The sequence below is a fragment of the Oryctolagus cuniculus genome, chromosome 9 (genome assembly GCF_964237555.1).
Source record: "Oryctolagus cuniculus chromosome 9, mOryCun1.1, whole genome shotgun sequence".
In the NCBI taxonomy this organism is placed as follows: domain Eukaryota; kingdom Metazoa; phylum Chordata; class Mammalia; order Lagomorpha; family Leporidae; genus Oryctolagus; species Oryctolagus cuniculus.
In genome coordinates this window covers 69,297,593-69,314,188 of record NC_091440.1, presented here as the reverse complement: position 1 = coordinate 69,314,188, position 16,596 = coordinate 69,297,593, and the positions used below count along the sequence as shown (strand labels likewise).

General features: G+C 36.6%; 1 long non-coding RNA gene and 2 other non-coding genes across 3 annotated transcripts; 2 read left to right on the top strand and 1 right to left on the bottom strand.

Moving 5' to 3' along the window:
* The first annotated feature begins 6,756 nt into the window (after positions 1–6,756).
* On the top strand, positions 6,757–6,815 carry MIR15A (microRNA mir-15a). Its single transcript, NR_162457.1, has one exon. It is a non-coding gene; the product is annotated as a microRNA mir-15a (primary transcript).
* An 83-nt stretch (positions 6,816–6,898) lies between these two features.
* MIR16A (microRNA mir-16a) lies at positions 6,899–6,963 on the top strand. Its single transcript, NR_162459.1, has one exon. It is a non-coding gene; the product is annotated as a microRNA mir-16a (primary transcript).
* Positions 6,964–15,780, bottom strand: LOC138843806 (uncharacterized). Its single transcript, XR_011378804.1, has 2 exons — positions 9,695–15,780; positions 6,964–9,332 (listed from the first exon to the last, which is right to left on the bottom strand). It is a non-coding gene; the product is annotated as an uncharacterized lncRNA (long non-coding RNA).
* Positions 15,781–16,596: the final 816 nt, after the last annotated feature.

The following is a 16,596-nucleotide window of genomic DNA, read 5'->3' as shown; positions in this document are numbered from 1 at the left end:
CTATGGCCTGGGAAAGCAGTGGAAGATGACGCAAGTGCGTGGGCCCCTGCGCCCACATGGGAGACCTGGAAGAAGCTCCTGGCTTCAGATCGTTCCAGCTCTGCCGTTGTGGCCATTTGGGGAGTGAACCAGCAAACAGAAGATCTTTTTCTCTGTTTCTCCCTCCCTCTCTCTCTCTAGCCCTAATTCTCAAATAAATAAAAATCTTTAAATAGAAGAAAAAGAAAAAAATAAATACAACAGATAATGTCCTGCAACTGTTCTGTGTAATCCTGGCCTTAGATACTGCCTATTAGTCTGAAATTGAGTTTTCAAACTTATCTTCAGGTAAACAGAGAAATAAATTGAACACAAAAGTAGAATATATTTTCAGTTGTCAGTGATTACACCAGACTGTTTGCCTTGAATAATCGTTAGTCTCACTGTTCTGTTACATTAAATAAATAAATTATGCTCATTTTTATATTATTCAAAAAAATTTAAAATACTAAATTTTCTCATAGTAAGCTTATTTGTAGTTCATAAAAATGAAGTTTTGATACATTTCATAGTGTGTACTACCAAGAATGTCATTTTTCAAGTACTCTTCCACTTGACAAATTTCAGACCTCATTTTAAAATGTTTAGAGAAATAATAACATCAGATAATACAGAATTTTAATTGTAAAAGTTTTTCAGTTTCTGTATCCTTAATCGGACTATATAGAATATTTATAACCCTGGTGTTTGATGCCATGTAGTCAGAATTTCAAATTGGCAGTTGGCCCTCTAGCTTCTTAACCAGACAACTTAGTAAAGTACACTGAATTTTTCTAAAAAGTTTTATTTTAAATGTATTCATTTTATTTTTGGCCTGAGAATATCCATGTTATAATGATAGTAAATAAACTTTTTCCTTAATATTTATAAGTTGTATTTATGTCAATAAATAATAGACAATAAAATTCTAATAAGAGGGCAGGTTTAAACTTAGTATATACTAGATCTATCATCTAAAAATAATTTCTTTTTTCTAGAGTGAACATAACCAGGGTCCTTCAACTGGTTCTTACAACATGAATTCTAGACCAGTATCCTGGATATTTCCCTTTGGGTCTGCAACATTTTGTAGTATTTCTTTAAAAATATTTTGTATAAAATTGAGCCCATCCTACTTGATGTGACCAAAGAACAAAAGACAGTGCATCTCTTAAGAATAAGGTAATTCTGTAAGGTGGCCTGATTGTGCTTTGAACTAGTACATTGAAACACTTAAGTGTGTCAAAGAGCAAATCCTACTATAAATTTGAATTCAATGAACGTTTATTTAACACTTGTTTACTACTAGATGTGCTCATATATGTTTAAGTCCAAACAACAGGGCTGTGAAGTAGGCTTTAATGGCACCATTTTATAGAGAAGCAATCAGAAGGCCTGTGTGCCGAAATAACCCAAATTAAGGATTCCCAAGGGACAGAGCAAGGACTCTGTCTTAGGTCTTCTGACTTCATATTGGCTGTTCTATGCCATTGCTGCCCCAACAAACTATTCCTGCTGCTTATTATATTAGTAATAAGTTACAAATGCAATAATTGACCAGTGATCCTGCTGCACTCAGGTTGATTTTATGGTTTAGGCAGCATGCCTAGAATTTTTAAATGTTTTTGTTAAATGCAGTAATGTCCTATGTGAACTAGATGCACTGAGATTACAGTACTTGTAAGATACGAAGTAAACCTACCTAAACCAAAATGTTAATGAAAACAAAATTAGAGTTGTAAATCATTTACAAGGGATAAGTCATCATATACACTGTCATTTTACTATATTTTAAATTTAATTCTGTTTTGTTGTTGTTGTTAAAGATTTATTTATTTGAAAGAGTTACACAGAAAAGGAGAGGCAGAGAGAGAGAGAGAGAGGGGTCTTCCATCCGCCAGTTCACTCTCCAATTGGCCGCAAAGGCCGGAGCTGCGCCAATCCAAAGCCAGAAGCCAGGAACTTCTTCCGGGTCTGCCATGTGGGTGCAGGGGCCCAAGGACTTGGGTCATCTTCTTTTATTTAATTGTTTGTTTGTTTGTTTCACAGGTAGTGTTATAGACAGACAGAAAGGTCTTCCTTTCGTTGGTTGTCACCCCCCTCCCCAAATGGCCGCTATGGCCAGAACTGCGCCAATCCAAAGCCAGGAGCCAGGTGCTTCCTCCCGGTCTCCCATGCAAGTGCAAGGGCCCAAGCACTTGGGCCATCCTCCACTGCCTTCCCAGGCCACAGCAGAGAGCTGGATCAGAAGTGGAGCAGAAGTGGGACTTGAACCGGCACCCATCTGGGATGTCAGCACTGCAGGCAGTGGCTTTACCTGCTACGCCACAGCGCTAGTCCCTTAATTCTGTTTTCCAAAGCAGAAAAAAAAGTATTTAAAGATTCTACTCAGATTTGTATACAAGTTAACTTCTTAAGCAAGACATTTAATTTACTTATTTTTGTCTAACCTTTCAAAATATTATTTTCTTAGGAGATCATAAGAATGGAAAGTTGAAATGTAGCAGAAGTCAGTAGAGATGATGAAGGTCCTATAGCCCAGAATATAAACTACCAGACTTGGACCTAGGGCTTGTATAAAGGGTATAAACTGAATGGTTCTATTTTGTTGTTGTTGTTGCTTTCCTTTTTAATGTAGTTCTTTCCTTTTATTCTCCCTAGCCTTTGGGAATTTTTCCTTATCTTTGCTTTAGCTAGCAACCTCAAAAGCAGAAATTTAAGGGATGGAGGCACAAAGATATACAAGAATGGAGAGATGGCATGGGCCATACCAGAAAAAATTGAAGTAAGAATGATTGAAGTAAGAATTCACTGAAGACAGACTGACTTAGTTGTCCTTAAAAATAGTGATTTAGTGTTTTAGCTTCTAGTAGTAGCTTTAGTAAATAGTAAGGTCAGGTAGGCATGTGCAACTCAAGGAATGGGGAAAAAATTGGAAAATCATTTGTTTATAAGCATCTAGGTTCTTCTAGGGGTTTTAAAGAATTACTCAGAGGATAATCATTTTACTGATTTTCATTCCCCTTGCTGCCTACATGGTGACCACTACAGCATCATGCTTGGTCAATCTCTTTTCCACTCAACCTCTGCTTCATTATGCTTCTATAATATATGGAACTTTTTTTTTTTCCTAAATACCTAACTTAGGTCATCCTCCACTGCTTTCCTAGGCCATTAACAAGGAGCAGGATTGGAAGTAGAGCAGCTGGAACTCAAACTAATCCTCATACGGGATGCCCACATTTGAGGCAGTAGCTTAACCCACGAGGCCATAAAACTGGCCTCAAAGACAGTCTTTTTCAACAAATACAGAGAAAAGAATTAGGGTGGACCTTTGGCTTATACCATATATTAAAAAACCTAACGCAAAATCAATGAAAAGCCTAAACATAAGAGCTAGAACTTGAAACATTTAGAAGAAAACATAAGAAAAACCTTTACGACATTGAACTTGACAATTGTTTGTTGGATATGACACAAAAAACATAGGCAACAACAAAAAAATAAACATCAAAATTTAAAACTTTAGTACATGAAAATATACTGTCAATAAAGTGATTAAGGCAGTCTGCAGAATGGGAGAAAATTTTGCAAATCAAATATAAAGAGTACCCATGGAAGATAAAGAACTCAACAAAATAAACAACTTGATAAAAAATGGACAAAACTTGAATAAATATGCCTCCAAAGAAGATAAACAAATGGCCAGTAAACATCAAGACGCTCAGCATCAGTAATCAGTCATTAAGGAGATACAAATCAAAACCTTGAGAAACCCCTTCACTCCTAATAGATGGCCAGTAATCAAGAAAACAAAGTGTTGGCAAGAATGTGTAGAAATTGGTAACCCTTGAAATTGCTGGTGGGAATGTAAAATGATGTAGCCACTGTGGAAGACAGTTCGGCAGTTCCTCAAGAAATTAAAAACAGAATTACCATATGACCCAGCAATAGTTACACCTTGGGGTTTATATGCAAAATATTGAAAGAAGAAGAATCTCAGAAATAATTTCTATGGCATGAAAAGGAAAGAAACTAATACATGCTGTAACATGGATGAATCTTGATAAAATTATGCTAAGTGGAAATAAGACACAGGACAAATAACATCTGATTCCATTTATATGAGGTACTTAGAATAGGTACATTCATCGAGAAAGAATAAGTTTTTCCTGGGACTCAGAGGTAAGGGAGAATGGGCAGTTAGTGTTGAAAGGATACAGGAGCAGCTTTATAAGGTTTAGAAATTTCTGGAGATGAAGGTGATAATGATTGTACAGTAATGGTCTTCCTGCCACAAGAGTATTCACTGAAGCATTGCTAAAATAAATTTTGTGATGTGTATTTAACCACAAAATTTAAAAGTAATAAAACATTCCTGGTGGTGAGAATTTTTCTATTGGCCTACATTGTGGCATAACGGGTTAAGCCTCTGCTTTGTGACACTGGCATCTCTATCACAGTGCCAGTTCAAGTCCTAGCTCCAAATCTAATCCAGCTTCCTACTAATGAACCTGGGAAGGCAGCAGATGATGGCCCAAGCACTTGAGACCCTGCCATCCGTATCAGGGACTTGGGTCAGATTTCTCACTCCTGGCTTTGGCCTGCCCCAGGCCTGACTGCCACCATTTGGGGAATGAACCGGCAGGTAGAAGATCTCTGTCTGAATTCTAAACTTTCAAATAAATAAAACAATTTTCTTAAAAAATTTTTATGAGTTATAAAGAAGGCATTGGCATAAATTAGAATATTCAAGTTTCTTTCAAGTTATTACTCTTGGCTTACTTGCAAATATATGAACTGTGAACAACAAAAGATTGTAATTTAAATGACCCAGTTAATTTTCTTCTAGTCATTCATTTGATTTTGGAATAGTCATTCGATGTTTACATCTGCTGTACAGAGACAGTCTGTGGTCTTGACCAGTTATTATTTAATGATTCTGTATCTTGTGATTTAAATGATCTTAAATTCTAAGAAAAAATTCTGGTACATTGCTGTACCAGCTAGTGTTAAGTGGGACAGTGACTGGCATGTAGTAGCTGTTCAGTAAAATATTAGTTAAATGAAAAGCTACATGATTTCATGTTTGAAAGTGCATTGACTGGCAGGTGCTGCGGCTCACTTGGCTAATCCTCCACCTGCAGCGCCGGCACCCCGGGTTCTAGTCCCAGTTGGGGCACCGGATTCTATCCTGATTGTTCCTCTTCCAGTCCAGCTCTCTGCTGTGGCCCAGGAAGGCAGTGGAGGATGGTGCAGGTCCTAGGGCCCTGCACCAGCATGGGAGACCAGGAGGAAGCTCCTGGCTCCTGGCTCTGGATCAGCGTGGCCATTTGAGGGGTGAACCAACGGAAAAAGGAAGACTTTTCTCTCTCTCTCTCTCTCTCACTCTCACTCTCACTCACTTACTCACTCACTGTCTAACTCTACCTGTCAAAAAAAAGTGCATTGTCTTTTTTGTTAGAAGAGGTTGTTGAGGGGAGCCTAAAAGGACACAGTTTCTAGTGTAACTGATAAATGTATAAATATTTCTCAAATCTTTGCAAACAGATTTATCTTGGTTACCTGTTAAAAAATCATGCAGAGGGCCAGCGCCGTGGCTCAATAGGCTAATCCTTTGCCTGCGGCGCCGGCACACCAGGTTCTAGTCCCGGTCGAGGCACCAGTTCTGTCCTGGTTGCTTCTCTTCCAATCCAGCTCTCTGCTGTGGCCCGGGAGTGCAGTGGAGGATGGCCCAAGTGCTTGGGCCCTGCGCCTGCATAGGAGACCAGGAGAAGCACCTGGCTCCTGGCTTCGGATCAGCACTGTGTGCCGGCCACAGCAGCCATTGGGGGGTGAACCAACGGAAAAGGAAGACCTTTGTCTCTGTCTCTCTCACTGTCCACTCTGCCTGTCAAAAAAAAAAAAAAAAGGCAAAAATATGAGACAGTAATAGAGTAATAGATGAAACATAGATTGCTTAGGGGATTTGCCACAAACATTTAATTGAGGAATACAAAAAAAATTTAATATGCAGTAGTGACATTATAGTTTGTGTAAACAGTTGCTGTTTGATACACCTTCTGAGAATACCAAGTTAACTCATCATTCTAAGACTTCATAGTCTAGAATTACTTGATATTAATATCAATTCGTAATCCAATACTGAGAGTAACTTCTAATATAAAAAATATTGAGAGCTACTATTTGGGTTTATTTTTACAACAAATTAAGGCAGAATTGATTTGTTATATTAAAATATTTTGGGTGATTTCTAGCTTTTGTCTTTTTTAAAAGTATGTTTGTATTTTTGCCAGCTTACATTTATTTGTTTCCTTCTTGACATGTTACTTGATGAAGATGTCTTTTGAAGGGTGTACTTCCAGATGTAAATTCCACTTTTACCAAGGTAAAAAAAATTTTTTCATTGATTCACCTTTTTTGCTCATAGAAAGAAAAAAATTTCACATGTTGAATATATTAAAAAGTTTGGTTAAGCATTTAATTGTATTGCCTTAAGTTGGCTTAGGAGAAAAATACATCTTTGTGTTTTGTAAACTGGACACTGTGCTGGGCACCAACTAAGCTTTTTCTTAGGGTTCTGATTTAAAAATAAATTTTATTCAAAAGTTCCTAAAAACATATCAACATCAGAATTTATAAACATGGGTTTCTTTTAATGTATTTTTCTAAAACTTTTTTGTATTCTTTAGGTGTTAATGTGTATTAACAAAAAAAAAAAAAAACCTTGGAGTAAAGTAGCAGCACATAATGGTTTGTGGAGTTTAAAAAGGTGCAGGCCATATTGTGCTGCCTCAAAAATACAAGGATCTGATCTTCTGAAGAAAATGTTTCTTTTTATTCATAACTCTTACGATACGTAGCAATGTCAGCAGTGCCTTAGCAGCACGTAAATACTGGCGTTAAGATTCTAAAATTATCTCCAGTATTAACTGTGCTGCTGAAGTAAGGTTGGCCATACTCTACAGTTGTATTTTAATATAAATGTTATTGATGTGTTTTCAGTTTTAGTAATAATTAGTTTTCAGTATTCTTAATTTCATGTTTAGCATGATTCTGTAAATATAAGTTAGTACATAATCTTTTCAGATGTATTATGTCTACTAAATTTGAATACCTTTGTCCCCTGATATCCATGGGGGGTTGCTAGGTCCTCCACAAATACCAAGTTCTGTGATGCCTTCATATAAAATAGTGTATTATTTGCATATAACCTATACACAACCTCCCATATATTTTAAGTCATGTCTGTAAATGCTAAGGAAATAGTTGTTATTCCCTATATTGTTTAGGGAATAATGATAAGGGGAAAAGTCTGTACATGTTTAATACAAATGGAGTTTTTTAAAAAACTTTTGATCTGTAGTTAGTTGAATTCATGTATGAGGAACCCAGATACAGAGAACCAGTGGTGATTACAATTTAATAATTGTGTTGAATGTCATCAAGCGATTCCTGAAAGAACTCACGCAGCTTCAGATGAATTTATTTTACTGAGCATGTTTATTCAATGTAAATATTCAGATTTTTTACTTAAGATAGTACATATACTAGTTTTCCCTTTGTTTTAAAATTAAACATTCTTGTGTAACAGATAAAATATATATTTTGTATTTTGAATAGAATTCAGGAAATACTGCTTCATAATGTTTCTAAATATTTCCTTATATCTGAAGGGGAGAATGCATCAAAACATAAGAATTAAATTCTGAGTCTTAAAATGCACATATGGAGCAGGTGTATGGCCCACTAACTAAGATGTCCATGTCACATATCAGACTATCTGGGTTTTATACCAACTTCAGCTCCTGGCTCCAGCTGGGTACCTGGGAGGCAGCAGTTACTGCTCAGTTGTGTTCCTGTCATTCATGTGGGAGATTTGAACTGAGATCCTGACTGCAACCCTACCCAATCCCTGCCGTTGGGTGACATTTGGGAAGTGAACTAGCAGCCTCTCAAATTTTAAAAAATGGGGTTTTTATGATACACTTAATAACAACTGGTTGGATGGAGGGATGGATGGATGGATAGATAGATAAAAAGATATACGTATATAGATATAAGTGTGTATATATAGAATTTATTTATTTAAAGGCAGAGTTACAGAGAAAGACACCCACCATCTGCTGGTTCACTCCTCAGATGCCGCAATGACTGCAGGTAGGCCAGGCAGAAGACAGGAATTTCTTCTGCATCTTCTATGGGGTTCAGGGGCCCAAGGACTTGGGCTATTCTCCATTGCTTTACCAGGAACGTTAGCAGGGAGACAAATTGGAGGTGGAGCAGCTGGGACTTGAACCCAGCACCCATAACGGACACTGGCTCTGTAGGCCATGGCTAAACCCACTGTACTGCAGCTTAATAAGAATTTTAAAGGTATAAAATATCTTACAGAATAACAGTGTAGTCATTGGGTAGTTAAAAAAAAAAAACTCAAAATAATTTGCTACAGATGACAGATTAAGATTGTAATCTTGTGTCTTCAAACTATCATAGTATATGGTTCTCACTTTTTTTTTTTTTTTTTTAAGATTTATTTATTTATTTGAAAGTCAGAGTTAGAGAGAGAGAGAGAGAAACAGAGATCTTCCATCTGCTGGTTCATTCCCCCACATGGCTGCAGCTGTCAGGGCTGGGCCAGGCTGATCCACTTGGTCTTCCACATGGGTAGCAGGGGCCCAAGCATGTAGGCCATCCTCAGCTGTCTTCCCGGGCAACCAGCAGGGAGATGGCTTACAAATGGAGCAGCTAAGACTCAAACCAGAGCCCATATGGGATGCTGGTGTTGCAGGCAGGAAACTTAAACCTCTACACCACAGTGCTTGCCCCTCCGCTTTTTTAATTAAATGTCTTAACTCCTTAGCTGAAGACATTTGACAAAGTGAAAATATGAAGATCTTGTTTAGTTTTTTATATATACTATTTAACTTAAGAGTAAGACAGTTATGATGGTAGCTATTAACTTTATAAATACAGTAAAACAATTTAATTGGGAGAAAATACTTTATTTACCTTCTGTTGCTTACATCTGATGTTTATAGTCATTAAATAAAACATTGACATTCAGGATGACTATGTTTGTACAGTGTACCGGAACTGATGTTTTCTACAAGAAATATTTTACTCTTTGGTTTCAAGCAGAAAATCTACAGTATAAAATCAGTTTTTAATATCAATCATAATTGTCTTTTGGAAATCCTATTTCAACTAATTTAAAGATTATATTCAAGGGGTAAAGGATCTTCTGTTTAAATTCAAATTTGAAGGTAAGAAATTATATAAGACAAAAACTCTAACTTTAAAAAAAATTTCACCTTTTTTTATTTTTTTATTTTTTTTTTTTGACAGGCAGAGTGGACAGTGAGAGAGAGAGACAGAGAGAAAGGTCTTCCTTTGCCGTTGGTTCACCCTCCAATGGCCGCCGCTGCAGCCGGCGCACCGTGCTGATCCGATGGCAGGAGCCAGGATCCAGGTGCTTTTCCTGGTCTCCCATGGGGTGCAGGGCCCAAGCACCTGGGCCATCCTCCACTGCACTCCCTGGCCATAGCAGAGAGCTGGCCTGGAAGAGGGGCAACCGGGACAGAATCCGGCGCCCTGACCGGGACTAGAACCCGGTGTGCCGGCGCCGCAAGGTGGAGGATTAGCCTATTGAGCCACGGCGCCGGCTAAATTTCACCTTTTTTACCCACAAATTTTTTCCCCAAAATAAAGAAGCAATACACTATATACAGGGTCTTTTTGAAGTTCATGGAAAAGTGCATGGATTATTTTTTAATTGTGTTCTCCACGAACATTTTGAAATACCCTCACATATGTGGTGGCTAGAATTAAATGCCAGCTCTTACATGTAAATAGTACTGCCTTGGTACTCTTAAGAATTATTCATCACACTCTTAAGCTGTTTCCTTTATTTCCTTTTATCCATTATACAAAAGATTAACAATAGTTTTTGGTTCCATGCCTAGAAATATTTATTGAATGAATTACAGAGTTTGTCCAATATACTGCCCAATATTTTCCAGAACAACCTAGAAGTTGCTTTTTTTTTTTTATATTTGTGTTTCTAAATGTATTAATGTATATTTAGTTTTTCTTTTAAGTTAATCCCAAATAATTCTGGTATTGATCATTTTCAAACTGTTAGTTGGATTGTGAGATGATGGGTTTGGAGCTGAGACGACATCAAGCAAGCATCTAGGAGGTAGTGAGATGAGTTTCAGTCATTCAGCAATTCACTTTGTATCTTGTATTCAAATATAAATCTCTTTTGAGTACACAGATGTGTATGTGATAGCAGATTTGAAAGATTTGCCAAAGACTAAATTCCACATTTAACATTAGAGGTTTTCTTCAATACAGTCTGTATCCTTTTTGTTAGTATAGAGTTAACAGCCACTAAACATTCTTACCAGTAGATGTACAAGTTAGCCATACTTGGATTAGCAAGGCTTTAGTTTCATAATCCATGATTTTCCAGTTAATCTATTTATTTAGAAATTGACATTCTAGATGAAATTAATTTTTTTCCCTTTTGCAGGTGGATATTACTGTTTCTTCCTTGTGGAAAAAGTTTTAATTCTGAGTCTTGTTTTGTCGTTGAATAATATGAAAATGGAATAAAAATACTGCCTTAAAATTTTTTTTTTTTTTAAGATTTATTTATTTGAAAGGCAGAGTTACAGAGAGGCAGAGAGAGAAAGAGGTCTTCCATCTGCTGGTTCACTCCCCAAGTGGCTGCAATGGCCGGAGCTGAGCCAATCCGAAGCTAGGAGCCAGGAGCTTCTTATGGGTCTCCCATGTGGGTGCAGTGGCCCAAGGATTTGGGCCATCTTGTACTGCTTTCCCAGGCCATAGCAGAGAGCTGGATCAGAAGTGGAGCAGCCGGGACTTGAACCGGTGCCCATATGGGATGCTGACAGCGCAGGCACCGGCTTTACCTGCTACACCACAGTGCCAGCCCCTGCCTTAAACTTTTGAAATAGATTTGTCTCTAGAAAGTATTTATATATATCACTTGGATATCTAAGAGAAAGAAGTAAAAGACCATCATCAGTACATTCTCATGTATTAAAAGTTTTTTTTCTCTGTCAAGGGATTTTTTATAACTTCTGTTTTATTACTGTTAGCTTGAGCCTTTTTAATACAGAACTAAATCCTCCATCAGAAATTTAGTAGTTTATGTTCTTACCTTGTTTATTAAGTACGTCCTAGGTGTTTCTAATTGTCTTTGTTTTTTTAAAGATACTTACAAAAAATATGTTGGAAGAATAAATGTTTAAACTTTTTATATTAAAATTGATGTACAAGGTGAGAAGTTAGTTGCTATTTTTTGTCTTTGTTATACTGAAAATTAAATTCACCATTTAATTCCTGTTTGGGCTTATTTCTTGATTATTAATATATAGAATTCATGTAAAAACTTCATAAGTAATGCCCTTAGATATTGATGAGTACAGATCCTCTCTTTAGGACTTTGAGTAACCTGATATTTATTGAATTCTTGTGATTGGATTTTTGTGTTTTGAAGAAATGTAAACTGCCTGAAGAGTGTTGTTATTGTTCATATGTCTCTTATGCTATATGGGTAGATTTCTAGAATTTCTGACCTCCCAAAAAAAAATATAAGCTACCTGTATATTAAATATTCCTCAGTTTGATTGTTGAATGTATTCTGCATATCTTTCATTTATAACTTAAAACTTTATTTTATCTTAGCCTGAGTGATTTAAGTACCCCATAGTTGGCTTATTTCTATATTTTATTTTATTATTTTTTAAAGATTTTTATTTATTTATTTGAAAGTCAGAGCCACACAAAGAGGGAAGAGGCAGAGAGACAGAGAAAGGTCTTCCATCTGATGGCTCACCCCCAGCTGGCTGCAATAGGCGGAGCTGCGCCGATCCGGAGGCAGGAGCTTCTTTTGGGCCTCCCACGCGGTTACAGGGTTCCAAGGACCCGGACCATCCTCCACTGCTTTCCCAGGCCATAGCAGAGAGCTGGATCGGAAATGGAGCAGCTGGGTCCCGAACCAGAGCCCATGTGGGATGCTGACACCCCAGGCCAAGGTGTTAACCTGCTGCACCACAGCGCCAGCCCCTATATTTTATTATTTTATAATCTTTGGGAATACTTATGCTTATAGATCTAATAGTTCCACAAAATACAAATTCTTATAAAACTACTCAGACTTTTTTTTTCTTTAGTCTTAATAGCTGATGATAGTAACTATAGGGTAACCCCCCCCCCCCCCCCCCCCCGAAATACAGAGCTCCCATCTCCTAGTTCACTACACAATGGCCAAGACTGGGCTGGATTGGGAATATTTAATGTAGGTCTCCCACATACAAGTGGCAGGAACCCAACTACTTGAACCATCACTGTTACCTTGCAGGATCTGCATTGGCAAGGAGCTGGGAATCAGACCCAGGCACTCTGATTTGGGATGTGTGCATCTTAATTTCTAGGCCAAGTTCTCATTCCTTTATTTTAAAATTTCCATGTGATTAGTTTAAAATACCATTTTGTGATGAGGCTATCAGTCTATTATTTGTTGTCCTTTAAGTCAAGAAAACTTAAATACGTCACTTAAAAGAATTTGTAAATTTTAACTTAGATGTTTTATCAGTTTTAATATTTTCATTTTGTCTTGCCAGCATGAAAATATTAATTTTTGACAATTAGCACTAATAGATTTGAAACATTTGTATAGAGAGGGATACAAATTTATTCTATTTAAAAAGAATAGTCGTCATGGAACAAAACAGATAAATCCCAGCCTTCATGGAGCTTGTATTCTTGGGTGTTGTAGGCAGGTAATGGAATGAACAGAAAACTGGTAGATGCTACTTGTGATTTTTAGATAATGTTAAGTTCTATAGAAAAAATTGGGGAAGGAGGGAAATGGGTAACAAAGGTGTTTGAAAAGACAGTAAAAGTACATTTTTAACTATTATGATCAAGAAATGCCTCACAGAAATGACATTTAACCAAAAGCAATAAAGGAACAAACACTTCATGTAACTGGAAGAAGAACCTTTCAGGCAGATAAAAAGACCCTAAGGCTGAAATATTTTTGGTGTATACAAGGAACAGCAAGGTGGTATATGTGTCTGTGATCAAGTGTACAAAAAGAATAGTCACTGAGAGGATAAAATAGTTTATATAAGCCAGATCTTTTATGGGTGTTTAAGCTTTTAGCTAATCTACAAGATTGTTTTCCACATTTCTTTAAGATAACCTTGACAACTTTATGTAGTTCAGCTTATTTGACCTTTAAGATAGGATAGTTATTTTTATGACTCTGACTCAAGGTTAGAATTTCCATATGAGACTAGAATACAAACAAAATGTTTAAATAAATAATAGGTAAAAGTATAATCAGGTTTTTACAAATTGTGTTTTGATAGCTCTGAAACTGTTTTCTTCTTGATCACTTCAGCTGGAGTCAATGCTAATGGTTCCAAGAAACAGTGAATTTGTTCATGGCGTACATTTACCCAAATGAACCACAATCGTCTTTGATCCCTCCATCATTGTTTCTCATTTTTATTCAACAGCATCTTATCCAAGGAATTCTTTGCCTCTGATTATTTCAGTCTAACAAGTTCATCTACTGTAAAAACCACTAATTTAATCTTCCTAAATGACTAAAACTCGGATAGAGTAAAATTCAAGCTTTTTAGCTTAGCAGGTTCCCCATGATCTTGCCCCATCCTTTCCTACGTTGCTTGGTTTTTTTTACAAATTAGTCCTAATTTATTCATTTTTTTCTTTTGTGCCTTGGTTTTATGCCATTTCACCAGCCCAACTAATTTCTTCCCAACTATTTCCAATACTGCATCTGATTTTTACAGATTAGGCTAGATTTCTGATGTGTGCCCATGATTTAACTTTAACAATTGGCCAGCAGTGTAGCATAGAGGGTAAAGCTGCCGCCTGCACTGCTGGCATTCCATATAAGCACTAGTTCAAGTCCTGGCTACTTTAGTACCAGCTCTCTGCTGTGGCCTAGGAAAGCAGTGGAAAACGACCCAAGTTCTTGGCCCCTGCACCCACATGGGACACCCTGAAGAAGCTCCTGGATTCAGATCAGCACAGCTCCGTCCATTGTAGCCATTTGGGGAGTGAACCAGCGAATGAAGACATTTGCTCTTGCTCTCTTCTCTCTGTAACTCAAGTAAAATAAATCTTAAAAAAATTTTTTTAACAATCTGTTATTAATCATTCTTCTTCCCAGGATATGAACAAATTATATCTAGTCCTTAACCTTTATCTGTACATTAACTCTCCTCAACAACGTAGCACTTCTATTTATTTATTTGAGAGGGATAGTTAGGTCTTCCATCTGCTGATTAAATACCCAGATGGCCCAAGCCAAAGCCAGGAGCTTCTTCTGGGTCTTCCATGTGGGTGCGTTAGCTCAAGCACTTGGCCCATCTGCTGCTGCTTTCCCAGGCCATTAGCAGGGAGCTGGATCAGAAAAGGAGCAGCCAGGATACAAACTGGCTCCCACATGGGATGCCAGCACCACAGGCAGAGACTTAACCTGTTACACCACAGCATGAGTCCCACAATGTAGCACTTCTAACATAGTTGTGATTCATCTTAAATATATTAGCAGTATAAATAAATGTTAAAAATTTTAACAACCAACTTGAAGAAAATCAAGTGGACTAAGACATTCAGAAGTTCTAAACACCAGATTCCAGGTTTTCAATACTAATTTTACACTGACAGGCAATTTTTTAAAAATTTCTCAGATACTTATGTATGAAAGCAATTTTCAGAATTTTAGCACAGCAAGAGAATACTTTCAGTTTTCTACCATTGTGAATGCAATAAATGCATTTTAGGAAATACTCCATATGTTTATTATGCTATTAATATTAAAAGACTAGCAGAATTTTTTTTTTCAATCTATTTGAAAGGAGAGAGAGATTTTCCTTCCACTGGTTCACTACCCAAATGGCCACAACAGCTGGGCCTGGGCCAGACTGAAGCCAGGACCACCTACCAGGTCTCCCACATGGGTGCAAGGGCCCAAACACTTGGGCCATCTTAAGCATGCTGCCTTCCCAGGCCATAGCAGAGAGCTGGATCTCAAGTGGAACAGCAGGGCCAGTTTTTTTTTTTAAGGAAATCTCCATATTGCTTTACCCCAGTGGCTGCGCTAATTTACATTCTCATTAATTGTGTTTAAAAGTTACCGTTTTTTAAATCTTCCCCAGCACTTGTTTGTCTTTTGGATAATAGGCATTCTGATGGATGAGGTGGTATTTCATTGTGATTTTCATTTGCACGTTCCTAATGGCTAGTAATATTGAACATTTTTTTTAAATATATTTATCATTTGTGTTCTGAGAACTGTTCAAGTTCTTTGCTCGTTTCTTAAACTGGCTCATCTGTTTTGATTTTTTTTTTTTGAGTTGATGATATATTCTGGATATTAATCCTTTGTCAAATAAGTAGCTTGCAAATATTTTTCTCCCACCATGTTGATAGCAGCACTGTTCACAGTAGCCCAAATAAGGAATCACCTAGAGTTTCCATCATTGTATTAATGGATTAAAAGATGTAGTGTGTATACGCACACACACACGCACACACACACAAAATGGCGTATTATTCTGATGTAAAAACATGATGAATCATTTGCAGCAAAATGATTGGACATCATGTTAACTGAAATAAACCAGACACCGACAAATACAGCATGTTGTTGCTTACATGATGGAGCTTGGAGCTTAAATTTAAAAAAAAAAATGCCTGTGTGTATGTATCAGTCTTGCTGCAAATGCAGTGTTCTGACAGTTTGTTTTAAATTTTTAGCAAAAAAAAAATTTGATAGGAATTATGTACCACTATAGTTTTAATGATTTTGTAGCTATTTTAAAATTTGAGTGAAGTTTAGCATCATTTCATTTGAGTATTGTTTATAGCCCTTGCCTATTTTTCTGTTGAGCTATGGCTTTTATATTTGTTACACTATTTTACTTACTGAAGCATTAAGCCTTTGACTAATGCAAATTAAAAATGATCTCAAAATCAAAATATAAGTTGAAAAAAGAAAAGTGATAAAAAATTAACTCACAGAAATAAACATTTTTAAAATCAGATTATTTAGAAATCATTTTCAGCACTCTGAGTTCTCAAAGTAGTGTTGAAAAGGAATTTGAGAACCCCAGTTCTTGGATAAGAGAGTTCATCACCATTTCTCCAATCTTCCAGCCCCTAAAACGTCTAAAGGTAAGTAAAAGAAGTAGGTATCTTAATTTTGAAACTGTATTAATAAATAATGAAATACAAATTGATTTATTTTGTAGTTATAAATACTTGATAATGTGATGCAACTTTTAGATTAAAAATTAAAAATTTTTCTCTTAAAGAAGAATTTAGTTTTGCTTAGCATAACCGTAATATATAGAGATCTTAGGAAAGGCAAAAAATCTCATTGAAAATGACATTTCTTTCAAAATCAAGTAGTAACAGCCTTACATCCTTATAGTTGCATAATTGAATTAATGAATTTATATCCTAATCTAATGCATTACAGTCCCAGGGATGAGAAATAGCTTTTTT